General features: G+C 38.1%; 1 protein-coding gene across 2 annotated transcripts in view; it reads left to right on the top strand.

Annotated features, from left to right (window-relative positions):
• Window positions 1–7,742, top strand: part of htr2cl1 (5-hydroxytryptamine (serotonin) receptor 2C, G protein-coupled-like 1) — a 188,496-nt gene that overhangs the window by 13,353 nt on the left and 167,401 nt on the right. For both annotated transcript variants that reach the window (XM_014022000.1, XM_014022001.1), the window contains one exon: window positions 6,693–6,795. The gene's annotated coding sequence lies outside the window, so the exon portion shown is untranslated. The remainder of the gene's footprint in view (window positions 1–6,692; window positions 6,796–7,742) is intronic.

Raw genomic sequence — 7,742 nt, 5'->3', positions numbered from 1 at the left:
ATTTAATTTTGGCTAAAACGGCTCTCCATAGAAAGACTGAGTGACAAGTGATAAAGTATTGTATCCTGCCCACTCAAACAAACACCCTGGCTGCTTTTATTGCAAACTGATAAAAATGGGAACACTTCTTCTCACAATAAATGTAAATATAAAATTACCTTGATGCAGTAGGAGTATTCTGGAGTATTTTACAGTCGGACACAAGTACTTTTTGTTGGCAGGGGTGGCTGGTTGTTATGGAAACCCTGAGCACACTGCATCTAATCTTTCTGACAGAACTCGTTTCATGGCTTTTTTCCAATAGCAGTGATCCAAGGAAAAGTTGTCTGATCAAGTGGTACATTGAGTAAATAAAGTTGCCTGCACTGCATAGAATGGCCAAAAAGGAATGTGCAGATACTGGACTATATAACTGTTTAAGATGGAAAGGATTTTACCTTGCAGTGTAAAAGATTTAAAAAAACAAAAATAACGTGTTTTGATGCTTATTGAGACTCCATCGCCTATACAATGTGCATCTCTAGCCAATGCATTTGCTGGAGGGCACCTTGGAGTTTTGACTGATTGGGCTGAAAGAGACACTGAGATGGTGAGGTGCTGCTGCAAGATTTATGAATGAAGCCAATGCTTGATTGCACAAGTAAGATAAGCAAAGAAATTTATTCAGCTGTGAGCAATCAAACAAAAAAAGTGCTAGTTTGACAAAATATTCTTCTCTTCATCCCCAGTGGGAGAACAGGTTTTCTCGAATAATTTGTTTCCCCACACAAAAACACACCTCCAAATCATAGAAGACTCTAGGAAATATAGTCCCAGTAACATGGTACATAAAGTCTAAGTCTAAAATATTAATAACCTGTCAGTTAAGTTCAATGTAAAAGGCCCTCAGAGTACACACTGGTATTCACTTAATCTCTGAAACAATAAAAAGCATGAGCACACAATGTTTACAGACCCAAAGGGAAACGTGTCATTTGTTCGAAATAAAAAGTCTCACTGAGGCATCATTTAGTTATTTTTATGAAGTGAAGCCGCAGTCTTCAGCTGTCAATACTAATGCCACTATTTCAAATAAACATGTTACTTATCCAGGGAAATACTCTATTTCTTTTTGTCAATTTGGTTTTAAATATGGTGGTAATAAAGGGAGCATTTCTAAACATTGATGCTAAATGTAATAATCTGGTTAAAGTATTTATATTGCCTGCCTCAAAAGTCCAAACACAGCACATATTTATCATTTAAATCCATCCATCCATCCATCCATCCATTAACTTTATCCAATTCATTCTTCCTGGTAGTGATGATTCATACTGAAACAGCAATACCAGAACTTTATTCTCTGGAAGCACAAGTCCGTCGCAGGGACACAGAGACAAATCATTCACTAGCTGTGTTTCCATCAGCATTTTTTAATGCACATTTTGAAATATTGCATCAGAAAAGGTGAATGGAAATGACATGATTCAAAAAAAACTTCCTCTAATTCGCATAAAAGTTGATACGCTCGCTTTTTTTTTTTTCAAAAAAGAGTTAATGCGCAAAAGAAGAGCTGGAAACACATTTGTCAAATAAGTTCTGACGTACCCAACATTAACCTCTCATGTTGATCAGATGTTCCCGCTGTCTGTCCAAAACCGGTACCAGAGCGACTGGCAGCAGGACCCTTCTCCCGCTGTCGGCGTCTTCTCAGTTATTCCCGTAACGTGAAGAGAAGTGCATTTCTTCCTCTACATCTCCAGACAGCAGTAACATCACCAAAACTAGTTGATATGACAGAATAATTACAACTTTCCTGATAGTAGCAACTCGTTCCTGATAACTTCTCTCCATTTTCCTGAGATGCGACTTTTACTTCCTGTTTACTCCACGCATGCATCTGACGTAACTGATTCACTTCAAGCCAGTTGATGGAAACATGTCTGATATGCATTTCTTCATTTTTTCCTTTTTGCAAATTTTGAAAAATTCCCTCAAAATTTGAATTCAAATTGGATGAAAACACAGCTATTGTCTCACTCACACCTAGGGACAATTTAGAGTTACCGATTAGCCTAAATGTAAGGTTTTGGTCTGTGGGAGGGAAAACCAGCGTTATCTGAGAAAACCCACACATGCAAAAAGAGAACATGTCAAGTCTACCCAGAAAGATCTCATGCCAGGATTCAATCCAGCAACCTTCTTACTAAGAGACAACTTCTCTACTAACTGAGCCACTGTGCCATATTCACTTAAATCTTGTGTTTCCAAATTAGAAACGTCATTTTATTACAGAAAATCATTGCATCATGTTTTTGCCCATGTCTGTGTGTTTGTTTTTTTGTATCGTCAGCAAAATATCTCATAAAACAGTGAACAGATTTAAATAAAACTCTCAGAAAGTCATCGCTGAATGTGACTTTCAGAATCAACAATAGTTAAGATGGTCACCACTTGTAAGTCACTTCAGCAAACACAAAAAATGGCTGCAATATACTCATTTTTACAGCTATTGAGCTAAATTCTGTACTTTGAATTCACTAACTACTTCTATCTGTAATTTGTATAGCTAAGAGTTATTCCCAACATACTCTGAGTGATCACCATTGAGCTGGTTTAATTCTGCCTGTCTGTTAGTAAAATAACTTAAGTACCAGTTGGACATTCATTAGTGCCTTGAATTATGAGTTTATGTCATTTTGTGGCAGAGCTTGTAACTCAAATTACTTGTATGTCAAATCAGTTTTGCCGATTGAAATGAACTGAAATGCCTCTAATCTGTTCTGGACCCCTGTATATAGACGGTATTCGGTATATACAGCATCTGTAACTGTTTTTAAATCAATACGCACAGAATAATAACCAGTTTACCCAAAATTTGCTAATTATTTATTTGTTTAAAAACGTTTGCTGAAAGAACCCAATTTTATTCAAATGACTTCAGCCACGTCTCATATTATGCTCATATCCACCACATTCTCCAGCATTAGTCACACTTTTGTTTCTTTTCTTTTCCCCTAAACCCATTGACATTCTCTTCCATATGCAGATGCTTTTCACACTACAGCATAAAAGGTCACATCTTTGGAGCCATTGCTCCCTATATGGTTGAGTCATAATCACTGTGAAAGATTCAAGGCCTTATTACTTGAGTTTAAATAGAAAACTGTTGACTTTTATAGTTAAATCTTTGAAACCACATATTTACCAATATAATAATTTGTTACCAAAAAATGAGAGAAGTTATGAATTTATGAATTTTGGCACTTGATGCAGTAATAACTTCAAACACCAGATGCTTTCTTTTTCAAACAGATGGCTTTTCTCAGGGAAAAAAAGTACTTTGCAGCAGGAAAATTTTCTAATTATTATTTTTGGTGTGTGTACGTGTGTGTGTTGGGGGTGTACTTTTTAAATATTTGGTATAATGCATCACAATCTTTGTACAAGGAGTTTAATACAGCTGGAGTGTGTCCTGGTCTCGTGACGTTCTGATTCAGCATAACCACACCCGGCAAGTGTCTGGATATAACATTTAAAACTATTAAACATAATATCAACTGAAATATTACTGATTTATAGGAGTTACCAATGAGCTCCTGGATTAAAGAGTATATAAACTGCTTAATGTATATAAAAATGTCAGAAAGTTGTCTGTTTTACGGATGTACCAAAAGAAGGAAAACAGGAAAAAGTGTCATATTTCACAAATTATCAGATTTTTTTTCTTGTTTACCTCAGTGTGGATGTGATCTGACCCTAACTGAAGCTAATAATGTAACAGTTTAACGTTAAAATAAGCTTATAAAGCCAGTGTATTCACTATTCATTATTGAAGTGGTTAGTAGATATTAGCTTCTGTAGCATATATATCTCATACATTGTAGCATTCTGCTGAATAATGGTACAATTGAGCACAAATTATTAAATATTACAAGTTGGTTTTGCCTGATTTAAGCAATATTTACAGTGTAAAATGATAATATGACTATTTTTAGGTTTCTGTTAGCCAAACCTGACCTGTTGAGAAGATGGTTAGCCAATATCAGTAAACGAGTTTCATCATTAAAATTATTACTGAGTATGCAGAAAACATTTTCTAAGGGTGAACAACAGAACAGGTAAATAAAAATAATTATACTTTATTACTAGCAGAAGTCATAATTATTCAGTTAGCTTTAAATCCTATTTTACTGACTGATTTCAGATCATGACTGATTGTTGCTTTGTCATCTGTGAGTTGTTGCCCTGTTTGGGTGCCATCTTTGCTCTAAATGTGTGGCTAACTCTAGTACCTCTAAATAATAGTCCAATGATCCCCACTTCAAATTTTCTGAATTATTCCTTTAACTTAGTTTTTATACTCCTTGTTTGCTCCCTAATGTCATACCTGTTACAAAGTTTGATGCAATTATAATTTGCGAAGGTGAAAAACAGGAATTTTCGAAAACGTGTGTGTCTGATGATCACTAAAAGACAGAAGTAACAGAATGTAGTTTCTATTAAACATTTTATTCCTGCAGTTTTCTGCACCATGACTTTTACCCCTAATTTACACTACATGCGTTCTGGCTTTGCTCTGCTCTGGTCCGACCTCCGTAGCAAATATGCACCCATTGTAATCAATGTGTGTTTACACTGGCTGCGCACGGCGGCGGTGAGCGGACGACGATCAGGCAAGATTAGAACAGATACTATTTTTGCCGGACGCCAGAGCTGCGCCAGAGTCAATTTTTAAAGATTATGTCGCACCAACAGGAAGAGAAACGAGCACAACATCCGTATTTTCAAAATAAGACACTTTTAGGCGGGATAATTTGTCGTAATAATGTCGAAATTGCAGGTACAGCGGGTAAAATAAGTATTGAACACATCACCATTTTTCTCAGTAAATATATTACTAGAGGTGCTAKTGACATGAAATTTTCACCAGATGTTGGTAACAACCCAAGTGATCCATACATACAAAGAAATCAAACCATAAATGTCCAGAAATGAAGTTATTTGTAATAATGTGGAATGGCACAGGGAAAAAGTATTGAACACACTTCCTGAAATTTATCTAATACTTTGTACAAAAGCCTTTGTTGTCAATGACAGCTTCAAGACGCCTCCTGTATGGAGAAACTAGTGGCATGCATTGCTCAGGTGTGATTTTGGCCCATTCTTCCACACAAACAGTCTTCAAATCTTGAAGGTTTCGTGGACCTCTTCTATGAACTCTGATCTTTAGTTCTTTCCATAGATTTTCTGTTGGATTCAGGTCAGGTGATTGGCTGGGCCATTCCAGCAGCTTTAGTTTCTTTCTCTGAAACCAACTGAGAGTTTCCTTGGCTTTGTGTTTGGGCTCATTGTCTTGCTGAAATGTCCAGCCACATTTCATCTTCATCATCTGGTAGATGGAAGCAGATTTTTATCAAGAATGTCTCTGTACATTTTTCCACCCATCCTTCCTTCAATTATTTGAAGTTTGCCAGTACCATATGCTGAAAAACAGCCCCACACCATGATGTTCCCACCTCCAAACTTCACTGTTGGTATGGTGTTTTTGGGCTGATGTGCAGTGCCATTTGACCTCCAAACATGATGTGTATTCTGGCATCCAAACAGTTCAATGTTGGTCTCATCTGACCAGACTATATTCTCCCAGTATTACACAGGCTTGTTTAAATGTTGTGCAGCAAACTTTAAAGGAGCTTCAACATGCTGTTTCTTCAGCAGTGGAGTCTTGCGTGGTGAGCGTGCATACAGGCCATGGTGGTTCAGTGCATTACTTATTGTTTTCTTTGAAACAATCGTACCTGCTAATTCCAGGTCTTTCTGAAGCTCTCCACAAGTGGTCCTTGGCTCTTGGACAACTCTTCTGATAATTATTTTCACTCCTCTATCAGAAATCTTGTGAGGAGCACCTGGTCGTGATCGGTTTATGGTGAAATGATGTTCTTTCCACTTCTGAATTATGGCCCCAACAGTGCTCACTGGAACCTTCAGAAGTTTAGACATTCTTCTGTAACCGATGCCATCATTATGCTTTGCAACAGAAAGGTTGTGAAGGTCGTGAGAGAGCTCTTTACTTTTACCCATCATCAGATGGTTCTTGTGTGATACCTGGCCATCATTTGGGACTGAACCAGCTGTTATTAACTTGCACTGACAAGGCGCTGGCTTGTTTTCTAATTACTGAGAGAGTTCAGCTGGTGTCTTGGCTTTCCATGCCTTTTTACACCTCCCTTTCTTCATGTGTTCAATACTTTTTCCCTGTGCCATTCCACATTATTAKAAATAACTTCATTTCTGGACATTTATGGTTTGATTTCTTTGTATGTATGGATCACTTGGGTTGTTACCGACATCTGGTGAAAATTTCATGTCATTAGCYCCTCTAGTAATATATTTACTGAGAAAAATGTTGACGTGTTCAATACTTATTTTACCCGCTGTATATTAATAAATATACAGATATATTTCTACACAAATGCTGTCAGAATGTATTGTTCTGTTTAGGAAGCAGATGGAAACATGTAGCATGAAGCATATACGACACACATGGATTTTATTTTGAAAGCAGGAGTTTCAGAAAGATGGCAGCGAGACGGTTTCAACCATATCAATGTTTTCAGCTGTGTTTGGATTTCGTCTTTCACAGAATTAATTAGTTTTTTGCTCTGACTTCCACAACACTGTATTTACCGTGCGATCTCCTTCCTCTACAGCCTTTGTCAGACCGGAGCGGAGTCTGTATAAATTGAGACACAAACGAACAGCTGCGACCTGCGCACCACAGCGGAGCGGAGACGCATGTAGTATAAATCCGGGGTAAGTGTTTCCTGTCTAATGCCAGGGTTTCACAAGGCTATCTGTGTGCGCAAGTCTACCAGAAGTCAATTTAATTATATTACAATATAACAAAAAAAAGGTCCCTATGACTTTCCATTAAATCATTAGGAAATTCATCTCTTTCTGTGGAGCTCCTGTATGTAACATTTCAGACAAGGTTCACAGCTGTATGAAAAATTGTGTCAGCCGGCCCTCTCTCTGGATCTAATAGGTCACTTTAATCAGTTAGTCTATCAAGTTTCTAATTAGCTGGTCGTGAAATGAAATGGTGTGTTGGGGCCTCCTCATTGTGCATGCTGTGTGTAGCTCAGTGATTACCACACAGCGCCTGCAATGTGGAGGCTGAGGCACACAGACGCATCTCACGTGAGCCGGCTGCAGAGTCACATTAAATAAATTGGTCACTGTTGTTCTGTTCACGTGTTATTGCCTCACATATCAGTGGAAGCAGCTGAGCTGATGGAGCCGTTTCAACTTTGAGATGCTATATCAGTGCAAACGTTTACTCTAAAATGTATTCGTGCTATTTGCCTTTGCTTTGGAACAAACAGATGTCTAAAAGAATATAGTATGATTTTCTCTTATTGCGTGTCACATTTCTTGTGCCCAGTTGCCGACTTCTTAATGATGAGTGGATTTTGGGAATGTGGATGGCTAATTACATGTAGCTACACATATTAAAGTCGATAAGATCATCTGGGATGGTGTCCACTAAAAATGGCAGTCAGACAGCAGAACCCAGGAACTGAAGCCAGAATGAGACTCTAGGGCTGTGTCCAAAACAGCAGGCCGGGTCCTCCGAAGGTCGAATTCGTCGACCACATAAGTCACAGCGCCACGACGAAGGACGTCCAAAACTGAAGACTCCTCCGATGCGGCCGACAAATATGTCCTTCCTTTGGCCCAAATCAAAGGACAGGTCTGAT

This window comes from Austrofundulus limnaeus, unplaced genomic scaffold (genome assembly GCF_001266775.1).
Source record: "Austrofundulus limnaeus strain Quisiro unplaced genomic scaffold, Austrofundulus_limnaeus-1.0 Scaffold314, whole genome shotgun sequence".
In the NCBI taxonomy this organism is placed as follows: Eukaryota; Metazoa; Chordata; class Actinopteri; order Cyprinodontiformes; family Rivulidae; genus Austrofundulus; species Austrofundulus limnaeus.
The sequence above is the reverse complement of the archived record's forward strand: the minus strand, read 5'-3'. Positions and strand labels throughout refer to the sequence as shown.